The sequence below is a fragment of the Arvicanthis niloticus genome, chromosome 15, assembly GCF_011762505.2.
Source record: "Arvicanthis niloticus isolate mArvNil1 chromosome 15, mArvNil1.pat.X, whole genome shotgun sequence".
In the NCBI taxonomy this organism is placed as follows: domain Eukaryota; kingdom Metazoa; phylum Chordata; class Mammalia; order Rodentia; family Muridae; genus Arvicanthis; species Arvicanthis niloticus.
In genome coordinates, this window is record NC_047672.1 from 10,589,549 (window position 1) to 10,613,514 (window position 23,966).

At 42.5% G+C, this 23,966-nt stretch overlaps 1 non-coding gene across 1 annotated transcript; it reads left to right on the forward strand.

Moving 5' to 3' along the window:
- Positions 1-11,365: 11,365 nt before the first annotated feature.
- LOC117721120 (small nucleolar RNA SNORA40) lies at positions 11,366-11,492 on the forward strand. Its single transcript, XR_004608389.1, has one exon. It is a non-coding gene; the product is annotated as a small nucleolar RNA SNORA40 (small nucleolar RNA).
- Positions 11,493-23,966: the final 12,474 nt, after the last annotated feature.

Sequence of the window (23,966 nt, forward strand, 5' to 3'; positions counted from 1 at the left end):
ACCACTGTAGATCAAAGCCTTTGTGGATGGGTTGTGTTTACGTTTCTCTTTGGAGTACCTTCCTATATCAGCGATACTAGGATGTAGGGGTGAAGGCTCCCTGTAGGACCAGTTCCATGTTCGCCATGTTTAATGAGTGGTGTACATGTTATCTTCAGTAAGACAATGCCAGTTTGTGGAGCACAACCAACGGACTTATCAACAGCCTGAGCTGTTTGAGGATTCCCATGAGGGCCTTTGTCTAATAACTCAATTTAATGTAACCTAATCTTGGCACTGGAAGCTTCGTTTTGTCTCAAGAGGTGGTCAGTTGGCTCTCTGATGCTCCCCTTATTTGGTGATTTCAGTTAGATCACCTTCATATATGTATCTACTTTAGGAGGCTTCTACTACATTAGTTTCCATGGTACTTCTCAAATGACCCTTAATTTTAGTGGTCTCTCCCTGTAGTTCCTTCCTTGTCACCATCTTCCCTCCACTTCCCCACTTGACCCTCCCACTGTAGTCCCAAACCCATCCCTAACAATCTATGCTATTTCTCTGTCCTAATGAGATATGTCTTCCCTAGTCCCTTACTGTATACTGTATACCAAACTTCTGTGAGTTTATGAATTATAGCTTGGTTATCACTGACTTAAGAGCTAATATCTACATATAAGTGAATACAGGCCATATTTGTCTTTCTGGGTCTGAGTTACTTCACTCAGGATGGTTTCTTCTAGTCCCATCCATTAACCTGCAAATTTCATGATGTCATTGTTTTTAACAGCTGAATAATACTTCGTTTTGTTAATTTATTACATTTTCTTTGTCCATTCTTCTGTTCGTCTAGGTTGTTTTCAGTTTCTGTCTATTATGGATAGAGCAGCAATGAACATGGTTGAGCAAGTGACTCTGTGGTAGGATGAAGCATCCTTTGGGTCTGTGCCCAGGAGTAGCATAGCTGGGTCTTAAGGTAGATGGATTCCCATCTTCTTGAAGAACTGCCACACTAATTTCCAACATGGCTTTCAAGTTTGCACTCCCACCAGAAGTGGATGAGTGTTCCCCTTATTCTGCATCCTCTATCAGGTTCAGTGTGTCTGGTGTTCTGTTGAGGTCACTGCTTCATTGGAGTTGAGTCTTGTGCAGCTGATAGGTGTGAATCTACTTGCAGTCTTCTATGTGCAGCCATCCAGTTTGACCAGCACCGTTTGTTGAAGATACCTTCTTCTTTTTTCTAGTATATGTTTCTGGTTTCTTTATCAAAAGTCAGGAGTTCACAGGTGTGTGGATTTATGTGTGGGTCTTCAATTTGGTTCCATTGATCAACATGTCTGTTTTTATGCCAATACCATACTGGTTTTGTTTTGGTTTTGTTTGTTTACTTTATCTCTGTAATACATTTTGAAATCTGGAGTGGCAGTGCCTCTCCAGCTGTTCTTTTTATTTTTCAGGATTGGTTTAGATATATTGAGTTTTTGTGTGTGTGTGTTTTCATATAAAGCTGAAATTTGTTCTTTCAAAATTTGTGTTGGAATTTTGTTCGGGATAATATTGAATCCATACATTGGTTTTTGTTGGATGGCCTGTTGAAACCATGCCTACATCTCAGGGAGGAATCCTACTCAACCATGGTGGGTGATCTTTTTGCTATGTTCTTGGATTCAGTTTGCAAGTATTTTATTGAGAATTTTGCCTCTATGTTCATAAGGGAAATTTGTCTGTAATTCTCTTTCTTTGTTGGGTTTTTATGTAGTTTTGGTATCAGAGTAACTGCAAGTGACTTTGTAATGGAATTTGGGCTGCATCCATCCTTGATGGTAAGATGTGTTTCTTGGATGCAGCAGAAGCTTGGATCCTGTTTTCTCATTCACTCTGTTGCTCTGTGTCTTTTTATTGGGAAATTGAGACCATTAATGCTGAGAGATATCGGGGAGCAGTGTTTGTTGATTCCTGTTATTTCATTGTGGGGTGTGTGTGTGTTTATTCTCTTTTGATTTGTAGATGTGGGATTATTTATTCTTTGTGTTTTCTTACATGTGGTTAACCTCTTTAGTTTTCCTTCCAACAGTTCTCAACCTGTGGGTCACAACCCCCAGAAGATCATTGGAAAGCACAGATATTTACATTACGATTCATAACAGTAACAAAATTATAGTTATAAAGTAGCCAAAAAATAATTCTATGATTGGGGATCACCACAACATGAGGAACTGCATTGAAGAATCACAGCATTAGGAAAGTTGAGAGCCACTATTCCAGTGCCTTCTATCGTACTGGGTTTGTAGATCAAAATAGCTTAGTTGATTCTATCATGAGATATCTTATCTTCTCTGTCTATTATGATTGAAAGTTTTGCTGGGTATAATAGTCTGGGCTGGCATCTGTGGTCTCTTAGAGTCTGTAGAATACCTATCCAGGTCATTTTGGCTTTTAGAGGCTCCACTGAGAATTCAGGTGTTATTCTAAGAGTTTTGCATTTATATATCCTTTATATATCCCCTTTCAGCTTAGAATATTTTTTATTGTTCTGTAGATTTAGTGTTGTGTTTATTATGTGTTTAGAGGACTTAATTTTATGGTCTAGTCTTTTTGGTGTTCTGTATCTTTTTTATACTTTGATAGGCATTTCCTTCTTTAGAATATGAAATTTTTTTCTTATGATTTTGTTGAAAATATTTTCAGCATCTTTGACTTGGGTTTCTTCTCCTCCCTCTATTCCTGTCATTCATTTGCTCTTTCCATAGTAACCCAGATTTCATGAAAGCTTTGCATCATAAAATGTAATGTTGAGGCTTAGCATTTTCTTTGACCAGAGTACCCAGTTTTTCAATCTTACCTACAATGCATGAAATAATCTCTTTCATTTCTTATATTCTGGTCAGTGAGGCTTGCCTCTGAGATTCTCGTTTGAGTTCCTAAATTTTTCATTTCCAGATTTTTGTCAGTTTGGAATTTCTTTATTGATTCTATTTCCACTTTTAGATCATGAACTTTTTTGTTGTTCATTTCCTTATACTGTTTGTGCTTTTATAGATTTCTTTAAGAGATTTACTAATTTTCTCTTTAAGGATACCTATTCACAAAAGCTATTTTAAGGTCTTTTTCTTGTTCTCCAGCTGTGTTGCAATACCCAGTGCCAGCAGGTGTTTCCATGCTAGCATCTAGGCATCTGGGATTGGGAAGACTGTAATTCTAGGCTCTGATACCTGGTCTTGTCTTTGCTGTGTAGGTGTTTTATTCCTTGGTTTCTGTTGACCTCTCGGGTTCTTAAAAGAGTGGGTGGCTGAGTGGTGTCTGGTAAGAAAGTCTTCTGAGGTCCTGATGGGTGTTCCAGGTAAATGTGTTTCTATGTTTTGGAGCTGACACTTAGGAATGGGGAATGGGCTAGAAGGAGATTGATGGGGTCCACAGGAGTGAGGAAAGCAGATTATTCCACCAGCATCCCCTTAGATTCCTGGGAATAGGGCCAGAGAGTGATGAGAGACCACAGTGGGTGATCTGCTACAGAACTGGGGATGAGACTGGGGGATTAGGCTTGGAGACATGTAGGGAGAAGTGAGGATCTTTGGTTACCCCATCATCCTCCCCAGCTGGAGGGGCCTGAAGGTTGCTAGGGGAGGGGCCTGAAGGTTGCTAGGGAATACCTGATAGAGTTGAGGACAGAGTGGAAGGGGAGGAGGTTAGGAAGAAAGATCTGTGTTGTTCATTGGAGATGGGGGTTTCTAAGCAAAGGAGGTTGCAGCAGCTGGGGATAAGAGTGGGGGGTTGGTTTTGGAGAAGCTGAGGTAGAGGAAGATCTGCGGTTAGCCTACATGCTTTCCTGGCTGGAGTGGCCTGCAGGTTCCCAGGGAATAGTTTTAAACTAAAAGGCACTGGAGAGAAGTATAACATACATATAGAAACAAGAGTGAAACAAGGTAGCTAGATCCTGGGTCCAGAAATGGAAAATCACTGCAGAGGGTTCCCAAGCTCCATCTCATCAAAACTCTGCTCCAAAGAGAAACTAAGTCAATTCCTAACAGCACAGCGCAGTTACTGTATCTGACAAATGAAGTTCCCGGGCTTACCCTCAGACTTCTTTCATACCTTGTGCATACAATAGCTATGTATGTGCTTCTGTATAGAAATAACACATTATCTTCTTTCTGAATGGAAACTCGTTTCATTGAATGTACCACAGAACACTGCACAACTTAGATCTAGAAACCTGACTGGGGCTGTAAGGGAATGGAGAAAGGATAGACGCAGAGAAAGATACAGACAAATCTGGGGTCAGATGGGCTGTGCATACCCTGATGGAGCCTCACCAGTTGCTGTTTCGACTGAGAACTTCACTTTAGCTAGTCTCAGTAGGTTTCTGTAGGTAAGTAGTCTCAGGTTGAAACATCCGGGAGGAGGGAGCTGCAGTTGCTAGTTTTCACACACACTGATCAGTCATTACTAAACGCTCATACTTGGACCAAAGAAACAAGGCTTTGCCAAGTCCAAGTCTGACCCGTGAGGGGAAAGGCTTTGCCAAATTCCCATGGGCTCAATTCCTTGGTTCTTGGCATGGCCAGCTCATGTCAAACAATACACAGACTCTCCAAGTTTCACCTGCTTGAGACTTCACTTGCTCTCTACAGCACATAGATATTTCTGATGAATGGACATCTGGTTGTTTCCAGTTTGGGCCTTATATGAGCAGTCTTACCCCCTCTTTGCCCGGGTTTCATGTACACACCCATATACATTTTGTTTGGGTGTAAAACTTAATTCAATTTGCTGGATAATTGGATGCACAGATGTTCAGACAGAGTAAATACTGTCAAATAATTTTCTAATACAGTTGTAAAAACCAAAGTAATTCCAATTAAGCTTATTAGGTTTATAAACACCAATCACTGTCTTTTCAGTCACTCTCTTGGTACATGACATCTCTGCCTAGTGAGGACCGTCCCTGGTTCTGCAATGTTCTTCTAAGATCATTTCCAGATAAATTCTGTTGTTGTTGTTGCTGCTGCTGCTGCTGTTTTCATGTGTCCCCACAATCTTACGTGTAGAAAACGTAATCTCTAAATCCATATGTTGCTGGTATCAGATGAGGTTGTTGGTAGGTTATTAATGCTAAGTGAAATCAAAAGAGTAGGCTTCCTGTGTTGGTTCTCTTAAATGAGGAGCAAAGTAAAAAGGCTTCTGTTGCTCTACGGTTTTGGAGGCCAGTTGGTCAGGCTGCAACTGTGGCAAAACAGCATATCGCTGGACACAAGCAAAGGTGATTCTCTTTGGTGACAATCCTGTAGTTCCTGAGGCAAGCAACCACAGGGAACAAGAAAGCTCACCTTTCGGGTTGATTTGATGGCAGATTTGTTATATGCTGCTGGCAAGCCCTCTGCACTTCTGCATCTCTTGTCCTGAGCTTGGCTCCATGATCTTTACAAGCTAGTGGGAACTCTTCCCTAAGTATAGTGATGAGGTGACTGTGAGTCTTAGTTTTTGATGCTGTGAATTTTCATGTGTTTTGCTGAGGCCCTGAAGGAGGTCTCCTCCTAACCTATGAATAACCCGAAGCTCCATAATCCTTCCACCATCTAAAGTACCGTATCTTTCTAATCAGCTTCTATATGCTACATTTTTTTTAAATTATAATTTTCTTTGTTCTGAGAAATAATTATAATTTTCTTTATTTCATAAACATACAAAATAAAGTATGATCCTCACCCCCTTTCCCACCTCCAATTCCCCACTAGTCCCTCAACCTGTCAACTTCAGGTCTTTTTTTTTTTTTTTTTTAATCTACAAAGTTAAATGCTGCCTGTATGCACATGGGTGTGGGACAACGCCCCGGAGCATGGGAAACCTGCCCGTGGTGATGCCCTGGAGAAAGGATGAGTCTCCCTTCCCCAGCAGCTGTCAACTGCCAGCAGCTCCTCAGTAAAGGGTGGGGTTTAGAACACATGCACCTTCATCACCTATGCTGGGAACTTGGCTGGCTTGACCTTGTGCCAAGTCTTTGTGGGATCAAAATGCCTTCTAAACATTTGTGTTTATATTCAGACCTGAGCTGCTCTCAGCCTTGGTCAGGGCAGTTTTTTTTTTTTTTTTGGGGGGGGGGTAAATGGGAATCAGTGTAGAGATATATAAACAGAGTTAAGCTCAGATTTAGATGGGACATTTTATTACCCACCACAGACATACGCACACACGCACACACATGCACACACATGCACATACACACATACACACATACACATGCATACACAAACATACACACCTATTCACACATACACACATCTACATACACACATACTCACACACATACATACACATACATACACATACATACACACACATACATACACACATATACACATATGCATAAACACATGCACACACGTGCACACACATGCACACACGTACATAAACATATACACTATGCATACCTACATACACACATACATATATACACACATATTCACACATATACACATATGCATACACACATACATACACACACACATACACAGACATACACACACATATATACATATACATACACACAAACATACAAACATACACACACATACATGCATACACACCACACACACACACACACACACACACACACACACGTCTGTAGAAGAGGAGGCAGAAAGACTGTAAGAGTTGTGCGCTGGGTCGCTGCTTTCTGCCCAGAACCTGCCAAAGCTTTCAACACACGGCGTCTCATTCCAGTTCCAGGAGCGGTCAGGACAACGTTCATTCATTCACTTCCTTAGCGGCCTCCATTGCTCTGACCTCATGGAAGCCATTTACTGATGACTCCTGAGGTAATTCAATTGAGCTCATCTCTGAGACTCCTTCCAAAGGAAAATCGTTTACTTGTGTGAAATGCCATGTAGAATCTTGCTTAATTTTTAACCTGAAGCCAGAGGTGGACACAAAGTGAAGCAGTAGAAAGCAGAGCTTCAGTGTTAACAAACTATGCCCAGCACACACACACACACACACACACACACACACACACACACCAGCAGTTTCTTCAGTTTCTTTCTCTTGAATTCCATCCAGTGACCTTTGGTGTGGTAATGAAGTGCCCTTATCACCAACAAGAGATGTTTGGCTTCTTCTCACCGGTGCCAAGGACAATTCTTCTGCCACCGTTGACCACTATGACCACTATTCAAGCTTCTACTCCAGTTGGCTAATATATTAACCATACCTTGAAGGACCCTGCGAGAGACTTAAAGGAAGCTCTAAAATAGTGTAACATTTTTATTTAATTGTTTGAGGCTTTTACACATGTATATGTTGTCTTATGATCCTATCACACACACCCCCGCCCCCCAACTCTGGCTGGATCCACCTCAACTCCCCATCCTCTCCCAGCTAGATTAGTGTCTTTATTTATTTTTCCAATAACCCACCAGTTTGTGCTGCCCATATACTCATGACTGTAGGCTCACCCACTTGAGTGTGGTTGGCCTACCTGGGGTCACAAACTGACTCTTGTCTTCTCAGAAGCCATCAGTTTTTAATCGCTCCTCGACTGGGGGCGGGGCCTCGTCAGCCCCTCCCCACTCTGGGCTGGAATGCGGACAGACTTGTTCTTGTACCAGAAACCACAGCTGCTGTGAGCTCAGGAGCACAGAGAGGGGTCACATCCAGAAGACACTGTTTTACTTTGGTGTTCCCCAGACCTCTGGCTAGGATAATTTTTCCATCCCTCTTCCATGATGGTCCCGGAGCCTTGGGAAGTGTGTATGACATATACGGGCCGTCTGCGACTGCGCACTCCGCTGATATTGTGAATATCCGTATTAACCATTTGTGGCGTAAAGAAACTTCACCGCTCTCATTGAGGCATCCTACCACAGCATCCCACATGACATCTTCCAGTTCTAGCTATGGAAGCTAGCCATCAGGAAGAAAGCGTTCAAGTTAGTATCAACTTGATTTCTCCATGGTGTCCCACACCTGGCATTGCCTCTTCATCTGGGAACCTGTGGCTTCTGGGACAACCATTATCCCTATGTAAGACATTTCTAATTAAACCCTGTGTATATGGAAATGTAGATATTTAAGATACTTTATAATAGTAATTTATACATGGCCTTTTCAAACATCCTTAGTTGTCTCTCCCTCATCCTTCCTCAGGCCCACGCCTCCCATCTTTCTCCTCACTAAACCCTCGTTCCCCGTTATCACCGTCCTCCTTGTATTACCTGTATTCCACTGTTCCCCTGTCTTCAGATCTTCTCCCTCCCCGCCAATGGGTCCTTTGTAGTTTTCCGTATTCTGTAGGTACTTTATGTTAAAACATGCAAATCTAAAGATGTGATACTAAGTTCTACACAGAAATGAGAACATGTGACATTTGTCTTTCAAGGCCTGAGTGAACTATTAAATTCTCTGAAATGCTACGTAATAAAAAAAGAGACAGGGATGGAGCTATAAAATAGGGCTTTATGTTCTCCACCTTTCCCCCCTTGTGTATATATTCTTTTTAAAATAATTTTTCCTACTTTCTGCTTTAAAACGGAGACACTTCAATGTGGTATTTCTATTTGCTTATTTAACCCATATGAGTCTCCTTGGCAATACTGTCTGTCCATAAGAACAACCATACAGGTAAATGAACCATCACAGAAAGCCAAAAAAAATCCAGACATAAGTAAAGTCAGATATTTTATCTGTCCTGCTAAACCAGGTTTTCTCCCTCTAGCTAACTGTTGGAACTAATGGTTGGGAGGTTGTCATGGGTACAAAAGCAACAGGGCCGCAGGATAGAAGCATGCTTCTTTTGCCGTATGAGTGATTCCTGTACAATAAAGCAATAAAGCAAAAGTTTGTTTTCAATGTTTATTTTAAATTATGTCCACATATTATCTAACTGGGGGAGTCACAGCCCATGTTCCAAGTCGGGTCCAGCCTTTCGTCCTCAGTAAAGCAATTAAAAGCGGCAAATTAAAAGTAGAAAGTATCAATAGGAGACTTATTTGATGTGGCCACATTAGGAAGGGACAAAGCTATCCAGCAACCCTCCCGAATCTTTAGGGTCTTGGGATAAGGTCGAAGTTTAAACAGAAAGCCAAGGCTATGCACATCTAAGCAGTTGGAAGCATAGTGTGGCCCCACCAACCAAAGGTGCATCAACTCATCAATCTGGGTCTTAGTTTCATCTTGTATGGGGATCTGGCAAGCTGTGAAGTATCTTTCCAAGTGAGAGACAAGTTGCCGCCCTTTCTTTCTCTGAGCATGAAACTATTTGGAGAATTTCTATTTCTGGGGTCGGGGGCAGAGGGACTCACTATTTCAACAGTCGGGTAGACTGAGAGGCACAATCGAATCTCCAGGACATCTTCTCTCTCTCAGACCAGTTCCACAGCTATCCATGGCTCTGTGTGTAAGTGCACATGTGTGCAAGTGCCCACGAAGGCCAGAAAACGGTATCAGATCCTCGGGAGCTGGAGTGGCAGGAAGTTGTGAGTCTCCCAGTGTAGGTGCTGGGAAACAAACTGCTCCTTCATAAGTTCTGTATCATTTTTCCATCCCCTGCTTTGGAGATTAAACGTAATGTGGGTAAAAATTTTAGAAAGTCACCTTTTGGAGTGCACAATGCCTATGATTTTAGCCTCAAAGACATTGTTTAAAGTCTTAAAAAAATCCATCTTCTATCGACAGTGAATCAACGTCTGATCCTTAGGAAGGCAAGGCAAGCACAGATCCTTAGTGTTTTAGAACAAAGAGGCTCCCGGAAATGACCTGAAGCTTTACTGGAAATGTTCCACCAGGGAAGCAGAGGGAAGTAACGGGAAATGCAGCCAGGGGACCAGGCCACATGTGCCTTGCCTTTAAAGCCAGGTGTTCAGCTGGAGCCAGGTGAGCCTTGGTCATAAAATGCACATTTCTCTACTGGAAGACAACAGGACATGTGACTCTCCACATCAAAGGTAGTTGAAGTTACGGATGGTCCTTCAGGTCTGTGGAGACACCCACAAGTCAGGCTGTTCTTAGAACAAGGAAGGATGAAGAAAATTGCTTCAGAACAAGCAACCTTAGTGCTGTGGTGGTCTTTCTGTGTTTTACTTGGAAAGTAAGTCAGAATTTAAGACTGAGCTGTGAATACACCCTCATAAAAATGGAAAGAGGACAACAAGAAAGGAAATGGAATAAACCTGCATTTAAAATCTGTCCCCAAGAGCTATTACTTGCTTTCTTTTTCTTTTATTTCTCTCTCTCTCTCTCTCTCTCTCTCTCTCTCTCTCTCTCTCTCTCTCTCTCTCTGAGCTCACTGGTTCATGTGCACCAGTGTGTGTTCACATGTATGTGGGTATTCATGCTTGTATGTATACTCGTGGATGGCTGAGGTTGATTTTGGGATTCATCCTCTGCCTTCTATCTTATTCACTGAAGCAGGGCCTCTTAATCTCTTAATCAAATCCAGAGCTCACTGATATGGCTGGCCTTCCTAGGCTGCATTCTCTGGGGATTCCCGTTTCTGCCCTTTGAGAATGGAATTATTGGTAGGCCATTGCTTACACTCACTCACATTCTGGGGACCTCACACAGCAAGGACTGAGCCATCTTTCCAATCCAAGGGCTGTCACATTCTCAGCAGAACCTGCCAAGTCTTTTTGGATAGAATTTTGGACATCACCTCTCCAAACCTGTTTGCTTCAGACTTATTTTGGTCACACAGAGCTACTGATCTCACTGTAGTCTAAAGCAGACTCAGAAGAGTTAGGCTGTTTTCCCAGTGTCACCTAGGATTCAGTTGGTATCTCAATATGCCACAGTGACTCCTGATGGGGGCAGCCTAAACACATGTACTCTGTCAACTTCTATGGGTCAGGCATCTAGGGCAGTTGCTTCAGGTCTCCTCCTCAGGCTGTGGTCAGTGTTAATGAGAACGTCCATACAGGCTCAAACTGGGACAGGTACACTTCCAAGCTTATTCATGTCCTTGTAGTTAGTTGGAGTGAGGCTTTGGGCTCCTTAGTGATCCCAGCTGGAGGCTTCTCTGAAGCTTGCTTTGTATCAGTAAGCCAATAAATAGGTCTGCTACCAAAATGGAAGCCATAATCTTTTTAGCTGGTCACAACATGACTCTATCACTCTATCATATGGTCCATCTCCCACTCAGTAGAAGGGGATTATATTTGACCATGAATACTAAGATACGAGGTCAAAAATCACTTGTGGCTAGCTTAGAAGTCTGTCACAGAGTATATGGTCACAGAAAGTAGACTTTAGGTAAGTAGACAAAACTGGGTTCCTCTTTCCCAAGCCACACAGAACAGTGTTGGAAGGGAAGGCTATTTGCTTTTCATCAGCAATATTCTAGTTTTTTAATATCCCACTCACTGTCATTTTGAGAGGCGATAAAACTGTTTAGAGTAGTATTTGTGTATGTTTCTGTTAAGCTTATGGACAAAGACATAAAAGACAGGTTCAAAAATAAAACCTCTTTTGCAACCCAGAAAGCTTATGTGAGACAATGAACATGATACTCAAGACAGCTCAAAATGATGATGGTCCTGATTATGAGGGGCTTCCAAGAGCTGGTCGTTTAAATGCATAAGACTGAGAAGCCTCTGATGTGTTGGAAAAGTATTCCAATTTTCATGTGTTAGATCAGGGGTTGTCAGCCTGTGGGTTGGGACCCCTTTGGGGGTTGAATGACCCTTTCACAGGGGTCACTTAAGACCATTAGAAATATAACATTTATATTAGAATTCACAACAGTAGCTAAATTACAGTTATGAAATACTAAAGAAAATAATTTTTGTTGTTGTTTTGTTTTTTTATGGTTGGGGACCCCAAGCCCGGGTAGAGCTAGAGGTAAGCAGGGTTGCATTCAGTATCACTTGCAGTTACCACATGAACTGAGATAGAAGCACTGGGTAGTTCATAGATGGACAACTTGCACTGAGTTGTACAGTCTTTGAGTCTGGTTAACTTTGGTGTGTGATGTTTTCATTTATTTAAAATTTGAAAGTATTGGACTTAAAGATCCAAAACCAAGGGACGTGCTCCCCATGGACGGGACTCGCTGCAATAACATGAGGTTTATTGATGAATTGATAGTAGCTGGTGCACCAGGGCCCTTCTGTGTGTAGGCAAGAAGAACCCCAAACTGGGGTTAGGAATAGTTTATATAGAGAGTTTACAAGGACAGTTAATTACTTCTTGGACAATATAAAAAAAGATTTCAAACAGCCATTCCCAAGCCTGGTTTCTGTACCCAGGCTCAGTTTCTAAGTAACTCAAATTTGCACCTTATCTTTTTATAACAAAAAAGGTCAGCTTAAGTAGCTTCTGTTTACCCAGGTTTTACTGTGTTAAGGGCTCATCTCCCTTATCTTGGGCCCTTTCCTCTGGAATGTTTGTTCAAGTCTTTGGATTGTACTCCTCCCGGGATGTGCCTCGGGGGCAGCTAATATTTGAGTGTAAACCGGAAACTTAAAACCTAAGAATCCTTTCATTTTAAGTTCATGCTGTGACCTGAAATTACATTCTTACATTTAATTTTAAGTTTGCGCAGAGACTTGAAATTACATTCCTACAAAAGCAAATAAAGTAAGGTCAAAAAGCATTTCAGCATGACAGTCACAGTCGAAGGGATGCCAACGTTCCTCACAGTGGTCTACCTTACACTAGGCCAGCCATGTAAGTCATCATCTGAACAAGGATACTCTGGGGACACTGTTAGCAATTACAAAAAAAAAAAAAAAAAAAAAAAAAAAAAAAAAAAAAAAAGACAGTGGAGAACTAGGACTGGTTTTGCGCGCGCGCACACACACACACACACACACACACACACACACATGCTCATGCATGAACCTGGCCAGGCTGGGAGCCACTGCTTTATAGTGAGAATGGAGCAAGAATCATCCTTTAACCCAGAAGTCTTTGCTTGAACAGTGAAGAAGGAAAGAAGCATGGAGTCCACACTGATTGCGGTGGGGTGCAGACTGCGACTGGATCATGTGCTGACCTTTGTGAAATCAAGGACCGTTGGAAGTCACTGAGGCCCCCTCTGACAAGTGGTAACACAACTTTGTGTTACATGACTGCCTAAACGTAAGGTAGACCACCACAAAGAGCCACTTGTTGTTCTTCTACGTGCTTCTTCTTGGCTCTGTGATAGTCCTGCCTATCCTGACACCTATTCTTTTATTTTATTGCTAATATTCCCAAATTCAGTTACGCAGCGGAGACAGCTAGGTTTGCCAGTGGTTGATGTTTGAATGAATGAGTTATTCCTTAATAGAACACCGACACCACGTTTTCAATGGAAAGCCTTAGTCCAGCATCTCATCAAACGCTTGCCTCAGTATGGAAACCTGAAACCTCACCTCTGCTTGTCATCCTCATCGCTCTTTCTTTTAGCACAGGCAGCATACTCCCCAGCAGGCATTTGCCCCAGTGAGCTGATCAATTAAAGGCAACAAGCAATTGGCAATGCTTGCTGAAGCACACAGAAATGCTAACAGGGCAAGCATCTCCCTAACAATGTCTTACTAAGATGAATACTTTTCTGGAGAAACAAAAGCTGGTAAAACATTTAAGTCAAATCGATCTTTAAACAAGACCCTGAACATGGAAACCATTTCTGTACACACATGGCATCCATTAGAAATGAGGGCTAGGAAAATTTCTCCTGTGCAAGACTTTCCAGAAGGAAAAAAACATGCACGATAAAGCTTGTCCTCCCATGGCTCCTTATAGAACAGCACCTCACCCAAGTCCAAACTCTCAGTCACTCAAACACAAGCGCTGTGTGTGACAATCTTCACGCTCACCATCTCCTGGCACTTTACTTCAACCATAATAACAATAACCTCGCTATGACCCAGTTATATGCTAAAATATTTCAAACTTTGCAAAGCCCAATCAAATGCTTTTAATAGCCTCACTCCCCAGAGGCAATCACGATTTACCATGCCTTATGCATCTTTCCATTTCTGTGAGAGCATGTATATAAACCATACTAGCTGTAAATGGTTTTAATAGATTGCTTTCTTTTATTAAAAACTTGCTGCCGTGTGCATGACAGAGCACAAGTCTCAGGAAGAGGAATCGGGACAGTGCTGCCAAAAGATGAACTTGTTTTTATTCTGATAAATGCTATCAGACTCCATGTGTGTGTGTTGTTATTGTTGGTGGTGTTGGTGGAGTGGGTAGATGTGGTGGCGGTGGTGATGGTGTGTGTGTGTGTGTGTGTGTGTGTGTGTGTGTGTGTGTGTGTGAGTAGGTCCATCCCACAGTTTATCTGTGGAGAAGAACTTCCTTTTTCTCTGCCTGTGTGTTCCACATCTCTCTCTCTCCTTGTCTTCTAGGTGATAAATTTGACCTTCTTGCAGATTTGACTTCTTTGATTTATCGTTGTCCTCAGGTGTATTTTTGCATATGTATGTTACATTTCTATTTCCTCCTCTGTGGACCATGCGCCTGTTTATTTCTGAGGGCTGGTTCCTCCCTCCTCAAACTGAGCATTTCCTCAGCTCTGGGTGGAGCTCACCATTTGCAGATATCCTCCAGATCCTGCCTCCTTAAGGCGAGCCAACCTCCAAGGCATTTTTATAACCCCTTTGTTGCAATGGCTCTGGGCTTTAAACACACAGGAGGTCTGTCTTTCCCCAGATGGATGTGAGCATCAGCTGCTGGTTCTGCCAACCTCTCTCCAGGCTTCCCTCAATGATGCTGGCCCTTAGCTCAGTGTCTATGACCAGGCTTCTTCTTTTAAGGCAACCTTAACTCGACCTCATTTCTTCTGCCTTTCTCTGGATTCTTGTGAAATCCTGTGGCGATAAAGCCGTTCTGTGCTGCACTTTGAAGTATGACCGTCTCTTGCAGAGGCTGGTTTCATCTGGTTATGGGAAGACTTGATGCAGCTGGGACTTTGTTTTAATTTAGCCAACGGGATGGTTTTGCATCTATGGAACTAGAAGGCACTTATTCATCCTTTGGGTTTATATATTTTCTTAAAGGTTGCGATTTGCATTTCTGTTCTCTATCTCTTTTTACATTGCTTTCTGAGAAATGCAAAACCCGTGGGGAAAGTGAGCCTGGCTTTGGGGCGATTTCCAAATGCAGCTCTCATTTGTGCCCCCAGTCCTTCCCACCCTGGCCAACTGCCTGCAGGGTAATGGATTATCTTCCTCTCAGCAGACTCCATGGGAGATGTTCTCAACGGTTTATGCATTCTGGCCGGAAAACACTCCCTGCAGACAGGAGAATTCTTCCTGTGTTCCCCAGCAGAGGTCTCAGGGGACTGAATCTGGCTCACAGTGTAAACCCCATGTGCTATAAAGAGAAGATCAAGGGCAGATTTGGCACTAAGTGGTTGTTCCAAAGTTTTCAACTGGTCTAAGCTTTCAAAGACAAAGAGTGAGTTCTTGTTGCTTCCACCTTGGGGAATACTTACAGAAGGTGTCTAAACACGCCTCAAAATGCCCAGATCTTAGCAGAAAGAGAAGAGATCTGTAAACAGAAAAGGTGATTGGTTCTGCTTTGGGATAAGAAAATAGGAAGGGGGGGGGAGACACAGATGGAATAGGGTATTTGTTATTTTGTTGCTCAGAACAGTTTCTTTGACTTGGAATTGTGTTGTGCTTGTGTTAAGGCATCGGTTGCACCTTCAGCAATTGAAGCGAGAGATAAGTTTGTTAAATGTGTAATAGACAAGGGAAATCAGCAAGAAAAACGTGCTTGTGTGAGATCCAAAGAAACGGAAACAAGTTTAAACTGAGAGAGAGCGGGGAGGGAGGGAAGGAGGGAACAAGGGAGAGAGAGGGGGAAAGACAAAGAAACTGAGAGGGAAAAAGAGAGAGACAGAGAGATTGAATAAAAAGAAAGGAAAAACAAGGAAGGAAATGGATGATAAGGAAGAGGAAGGAAAGGAAGGGGAGACCCTCTGAGGTGAGGGGAGACCCTCTGAGGTGAGGGAGACCCTTTGAGGTGAGGGGAGACCCTCTGAGGTGAGGGGAGACCCTCTGAGGTGAGGGGAGACCCTCTGGGGTGAGGGGAGACCCTCTGAGGTGAGGGGAGACTCTCTGAGGTGAGGGGAGACCCTCTGAGGTGAGGGGGGACCCTCTGAGGTGAGGGGTTTCGCTTTGGGGAGACATCCTCAAGAGCAAAGCCAACAAGGCAAGTTCCTCACAGATGTTTTCCTGGTTGTCACCCAGGACTTTAGGGACATTACTCAACATTACTGGTCACATTAAGCTTTGTTTTGTGTTCCCTGTTCCTTAGGGAGGCCTACAACTTGGGGGTTGAGGTGACAAAGGTCAGATTGAGGGAATTATTTATCTCACTTTTTGCCATCTGGGCATCCGCATTAATTGAGTGGGTTCATTTGCTGAGGGTTTTTGTTCCCTTCAGAGTCCTGGTCACGAAAATGAAGAATCATGATTCTAATATCTCGCGTGGCCTGTGAGTCATGGCAGGATGCTTTACTGCTCTGGCCTTCCCAGTTTGCTGTTTTCATTTGCCGAGTTCTTTCTTCCTCTTTTGTGCCGTTTACTTATTATAATTATTAATGGGGAAGCAGAAAAATGGCTATTCAGTTGAACTTTAGGGAGCAGAGCGTAATAAATGGTCTCTGTCTAGGATCTAACATTTGCCCCTAAATACAGTAATTATTAGGTTGCTTGATGATATGCTGAGTTTTACAAGGCTCTTATTAGGGAAAGAAAAAGAACATAATAAATCCACTAATGTGGGTAATGACTGGTATGGAAATTGAAAATGGTTCAAAATTAACCCACTCCTTTTTTCCATCTTCTAAATACCCCCCCTGGGTCCTAATATTATTCATCACATAAATATACTTGCTTTTCATTTCAGCTAGTTCTGCGCTGCCAAGACACTCCAGAATTAATTGCAATTAAGTGCTATCTGGCCTTACCCAGGCATTGCCAACAGGCTCAACTGAAGGAAAATGTAACAAACCTGCAGTGGCAGAGAGACGCACAAATGGTTCTGTGAGCTCCACGTGTCTAGCTCAGTGTTAGCTCACACGGGACCCTGAGCAACATCCAAAATGGAGACGTGCAATAACCGGAAGCTGTCTGCTCACGGGGACTGCAGAAGGGCTACATAGCCCTCTCTGCCCCTCTCTGCACCCCCCTCTCTGCCTCCTTCCTCTGCCCGCTGTCTCTCCTGCACAGTAGAGAAATTCTATTTTAATGAAGACCTTTCTGTGTGTCTTTGCCACAAGTCAAAAGCCAGTATGTGATGGGGTCCGATGGAGTCTGATGCAGGAGGATATACGGGAATACTCCCACACATTAAACATGAGTGATTTTCAGGCTGTATAAGACACTGTATCTATAAACTATTTCTTTGGAGTAAACTCTATATAAATATTCCAACTGTAGTCATTTACTGAAGATGAATCTGAAAACAATATGTGACTGGAAAGGGACTTTCCTGTGGCCTCGATTCCTGCCGCCTCGGTTCCCGCCACTCTGAGTCTTTCTGTAAACCTTCTGTTGGTGTTTAAAGGTTTCCAATCTTACTTGGCATGTGAACAGAATAGTGAAAACAGTTTAAACTCTACCAGAATCCAATCTGGGCTCCACAAAACAAAATAGAAACAAGAAGCACAAACAATGACGCCTTAAGACCGAGTCTCGCCCATTAGGAAGCCGCTCCGGCTATCAGAGAGAGAAACAGAAGCAACACAGATTGACTGGTGTGCTGGAAGCACTCCCATTAAAATGGAGGAAAAAATAAAACAACCCCAATGATGACTGTACAGTCGAGCACCGCTATAGTACAGAGCTAGCCAATGTAATAAGACATGAAAAGGAAGTTTAGATCGCAAAGGAACATGTGATGTCGAAAACAAGGTAAAAATCATTCAGAACACGGAGAAGAAATAAGTTCTTAGAATACAGCAGAAAAAGGATTAGCATTAAAATTTCCAGAGCAACCTACAAATCAATAAAAGACGATCAAGAAGCCATCAGCAAAAAGGGCAGTGGAAACCAAGAACAAATTAACATGAGAGAGGCTTTCAGTAGCTAGTGGATTTGACCACTCTAAATTTTATTTTAATAATAACCAATAAACCAGTGAAATCTCAAATCTTATTCATGATCAGTTAGAAACAGGTTTTGAAAAGAGTTATATGTTTGAGGATTGGCAAATAAAGAAAATATAGTTACAGTGAAATCTTTTTGAAAAGCAAAGCCAGTACAATGCTATGACTTTAACTTCTATTCATGTAGCATGGTAAAACACACGCACACGCACACGTACACGCACACACACAGAGTCAAGGCTGTTCACCATAGTTGTCTTTATAAGTTCATGAAGCCGTGCACTGGTTTATCAGTTTTCCCTAGCAGGGTCCCACAGACAGGCAGTTTAAACAACAGAGAGCTACATCCTCATGCCACTCAATGCTGACACTGAACATCTGTGTAGCAGGCTCACCCTGTGACCGTTACTCTTGTCTGCAGGCAGCCACCTCTACACTCTGTCTTTCTTAGTGTTCTTCTGCAGTGTTCCTGTGTCGTGGTCATCCTTTCACCAGTTCACCAGTCTTATTAGATCAGGACACACCAATGACCTCTTTAAAGACCCTGTCTCCAAGTAGAGTCACATTACAAAGTATTAGAAAGCATGAAAACTCAGGGCTTAACATGAATTTTGAGGGGATATAGTTTAGTCGTTAACAGCCAGAAACGACATTCAGGCCACATGGTAGTATACAGCCACTAATAAAAATGAAGTAAATCAATGAAAAAAATTAAAGTACTAAGGTAAAAATAACGAAAATTTGTAAATGGTATAGTAGAATTTAATTAGTGTAAATTAAAGAAAAAAGAGAAAATGACATGGCACATATCTGTACTAAATACTTCTATTATAAATTATGTGTACACATCTGTGTCTATCTTTGGATATATGCATGTAAGTACAGGTGCCCACAGAGACCAGAAGAGGGCACCAGATCCATGGATGCTGGAATTACAGCTGGTTGTAAGTGCTTGAAGCCAAACTCTGGTCCTCTGCTAGAACAGTACATTCTTAACCACTGAGCCATCTCCTCAGCCCCTCCACATACACTTTTAACAAAGAGAAAGGCTTGTAAATGGAAGTAGAAGTTGTTCCTCAGGGTCTTTGGTAGACTGGACAGACACTTTGGTAGACTGGACAGACACTGCCTTAGATATCAATATATGAGGGTGGTCAAGTTCCCCGAATAAAATGACATGTTTGTATATAATCTATGCTATCCTCAATACGTTCAATTCCTTTTGAGACATAATACTGAATACAATGCCTATGCTTATACATCACTCTATTCTAGTGGAGTTGATATTGTACTTGGCCCATGTCTAGATAAGAATAGGAATTTTCTGAAAAACAATGTATATGAATAATTGTGCAATCGAGAAAGGTACACACAGAGAAGGCACAATCTATGTTTGACTGAATCCATAGTTGTGGAGGGCCAACTGGGCACCAAAATATTGGGTGTGGTTGGTTTTGAGAAAGCCAAAAGGGAACAGGGCTCAGGAGGAGGGAAGGGTGGCAGGTTCAGAGCTGTGAATTCGACCATCGTGTCTCATTCTGCCTACTTCAGTTTGCTAGCATTTTTAGACAGTAGAAGTGGGACTTTAAGTTACTTAGTCAAAGACACACCTAATCGGAGCTTTGAGGTTTGAGGTTGAGCAACCCAAAATTTCTAACACTGCTAGGAATTTTCAAAATTCTGCTCTGTAAAGGTGAGAGACACCTCTTCCTGCTAGTACAGTTTCATGGGAAAATCTGATTGATGAGTGGCCTGATCCACAGTATCAATGGGCAGAGTTAAGAGTGAAGAAGGGGGGAAGGAAAGGCACTGCTTTTTCTATGTCTGTCTCACCTAGCAAGTGGCAGGGATCCGTCCCAGCTCCTCCCAGGGCCAGACATTGTCTTCCGACTCCCACCTTTGCTCCCCACTACCACCCACCCACCCATGGATTGAGAGCTCAGGCACTACAGGTGAGAGGATATGGTAGCAGCTTACCCAGTCCTAACCCTTCAGAAGCAGCAGAGGACTAAGTCCTACCAGTCAGGACTCAGATCCTCCACCCCCACATTTTACAGCTTCAAGCTTTTCCCTTTCCTGTTCTGGAGGTATGCTGACATTCTTCAAACCCCAGTTTGAAAACCCAAAACTGTCAGATCCAGTTGCGAGCCTGGCCCACTGGCATCCTTGCCACAGTTTAAATGAGAACAGGCATCAATGATTGGCTGGTTCCGTTGATGATGCTTTGAAGGTCACCATCCATTCATTTAAGGGAGAGTTACCCATTCAAGGATATTGCAACAGTTGCTGCTCCCTAAGACAGCACATGACTTCCTTCAGGCTCGCAGGCCACCTGGGCTGCTCACCCTTGTTATGGTCCCTCTTCTGGTGTGACACCAGAGGTTCTTGAGCTGCAGAGGTAGCCACTAGTTTCCCTCTAATAAGGAATGGCTTTTTCTGGTACAAACCCCCCACCTCCACCACACTGGCCACACCCACCTACCACACATCCACCAGTCCACCACATCATCCACCCTGGCTTAAACCCTGTGTCTTGTTAGAGAGCCCAATCCTTTTGGCCATTCATGATAACCCAGAGAAACCCAAAGCTTCTGCCTTTTCTGTCTCAGTCATGGTGTAGGGTGGAGGAGACAATGCCCTAACCCTCCAGCATGTTCTCTGCTCCCTCACCCACTGTTCTAAGCAGTTTCTAGGGAAGGGGAGAGTAGTTCTTTCTCCAAGTCATGCCCAGGCTCCCCAGTTCACAGTTTAAGACCCCCATCTCCATCAGTGACTTGTATAATTAGAAGACCCCAAACCCTCCCTTTCCTTTGGAGAAGCTGTAGGTCCTTATCAGCCTGTTGGAAGTTGTTTTAGAGTAACAGGATGTTGTATGTTATTCGTGCCAAACATTATTGGGAGGATTAAAAGCAGCATCAGAAGACCCAGCCAACCTTACCCAAGGTAAGTCAGCTTACTCAAGGACCTGATGAATTGCCTGCTTGGTTTCTAGAAAGGCTCTGTGAAGTGGGTTGGGTAATTACTCACACAACCAAGATGCCTCCGAAAACCAGCGAGCCATGAATATTGCCTTTGTCATGCATTCAAACCCAGAGGAAAGGAGAAAGATCCAGAAAGCAGAGGGATTTGAAGTGATGGATGGGTCCCAACTTTTGGAATGCTAAAAGAAAAAAAAATAGTGTACATATTTAAAAATATATGAATCTTACATATGACTTACATAGACACAGCTGAAGACATACAGAGGAAGGAACTGTCCTGGCCAACAACTGCTGCCCTTAGGGAAATAGACAAGAAAGGGTATGGGGAAAATAGACCAGGGAAAAGGAATCAAAAACCCACCAACATTCCTTGATTAAGCCCTGAATGCAGGTCTGATGATACTTAGACAAAAGTACTTACAAAGCACCCTGCTCCAATGGGTAGTTGACCTCTTCATGGCTTTGACAACTGAGGAAGAATACAGACAGGCAACAGAGGGTCTTGTAGAAGTCCTCCAAGCCCTGGGGTAGAGTCTCAGCCAAATAGGCTTGGCTGTGCATTCTCCAGGTCACTTTCCAAGGTCACTTTTACTAGTGGAAGGAAAGTTAACATGGTCCTACTCTATGTTTCATCCATTTCCCCTTTCCCACACCAAAAGCTAACAAAAATAAAAAACAAAAACCAAGTGCAGGCATTTCCGGGAGTTATTGAATACTGCTGGCTACAGGCAATGGGATTTGCTAAGATGACCAGCATCAGGGGTACCCAGCCTTTGGAACGGACTGAAACTGAGCAGAGGGCCTTTAAGCCTTGAAAATGTCCCTGGCCTTAGGACAAACTTAGTGTTTCTATGCCAACCAATCATTGGTAATCATAAAAAAAAAAAAACAAAAAAAAAAAACCTTGACATTGTCAGAAAGAAAGGAAAGAAAAGAAAGACATAGATCAAATAATGGGTATCAGTCTCTGTTTACCTGTTTCCCGAGGCTGACCTCCTGACTGTCAGCATTACCTGGACCATTGATTCTTAGTCTGATCTGGCTAACGACGAGACCCTACATTCTCCAATGAGACCCTACATTCTCAACTGCATGGCCAGCTAAGCTACTACTTATCCATAGGATCAACTCTGCTTTTCTAGGTCAGGACAACTCAGCTATTTGACTCACGCTCACAGAACCAGTGGGGAGTGTGACTGAGTAGGACTGTTCAGGGGTTCCTCTATCTTGGGTTCCTACTCTAGCCATTTCAGGTCTAACTAAAATTTGTTCTTTTGATGGAGAATCCCATGGAAAATTATCCAAAATTATTGATTCTAGGAACCTGAGATCAAGGTGCCCCTGCTAATGTATTTTAGCTTCTGTTAAAGTGCCTGCTTGCGCAAACCTCCCCCTACAGCTAACCACTTAGCTTCTGTTGAACTACCTTATGGTGAAAACCTCCCCTTGCAGCTGCAGATGGAGAAATCAGGATGTGGGTTTTGTCTTTCAAAGCAGCTTGCTATAAATGCTCGGGCTACAATTGGGTCCTAAATACCTCAGTATAACCCCAGCCAGCTGACTGGAATGAAGGCTTTCAAAGGCTGTAAACTGTCTGATTGGACATCTTTGCTGGGATCCCTGTAACACATCACTCCTTAAGGATAGCCATGATCTGATCTTCTACCAACAATGATCACATTTTCCAGGTTCAAAGCTTTCTACAAATCAAATGGTACAATAAATAATAGGTTGTTTTGTCTGGTTCTTTCGTCCAGCAACATGTCTGTAAAAGTCATTCATGCTGGCATCTGAAGCAACAATTCTTTTGATAATTTTATAGTATTCTATAGAATAGCATAGTATTGCATTGCATGACTGCAGAAGCCAATATTGAAATTTTCTTTCACTTTGGAAACGGAACTGTTAAGGAGCCTTTGTCTTGTCTTTCTCTTGATCAATATATGCACACATTTCTCTTGGATTTGAACTTAAGAGTAGAATTTCTGAATCACAAAGCATGCATGGGTAAACTTCAGCAGACACTACCAAAAAGGTTTCCAGAGTGGCAGGACCAATGTATCTGCCGATCAACAGCGTATAGAAATTTCACACATTCACCATCAGGAAGTGCTATCAAGTCATCTTAATAAGAATAGCTTAGAAGATGAGCTCTAATATATGTTTCCATGGTGGCCAATGATGCTGAGATCCCTTTTTGTATGCGCATAGCTGATCAGATACCTTTTGTAACAATACTGGTTGTTCAAGTTCTTGCATCTATCTTGGAACTATCCCAATGATTAATAATATACACACTTATTACAATTCCTGTATTTGTGCTACAAACACTACTTTGGGACATGTATTTTGCCCCCGATGTACTATCCTGAAAGGTTCAGGGTTTTTATTTTAACACCTATCTCCTCAGTCATTTTTTAAATGGTTACTGTTTGTTTGTTTGTTTGTTTTGTCTTTGAGACATGTTCTCTTTCTGTAGTGTTGGATGTCCTAAATTTCACTCTGGCCTTGAACTCACAGAGCTCTGCCTGCCTCTGCCTCCCAAGTGCTGTTATTAAAGGTGTGCACCACTGCTGCCTGGCATGGTTGTTGTTGTTGTTGGTTTTTTTTGTTTTGTTTTGTTTTTTGTTTTTTACTTTTGTTAAGAATTTTTTTCTCGACTGCTAAAGTCTTAAGGATAGATGCTGATACCATCTAGATTCTAGAAGTTTCTTTACGTTTCTTATGATCAATTTGGAACTGCTATTTGGGGGGCGGTGTGTCATGGCTATCTAACAAGTTCAGTGCTATTTATGGTCGATACCGTAATTTCTCATGGTGGCCCACAGACAGCACAGCTGTAAGTCAAGCAGCTGACTTTCTGTTGGAGACGGCCCATGCTGCTTCCTTGCGTCATATCATTCATTTTAATTATGGTAATTTTTAAAAAGTGTTGACATATGTAGTTCTCTGCTTTTGAAGAATGC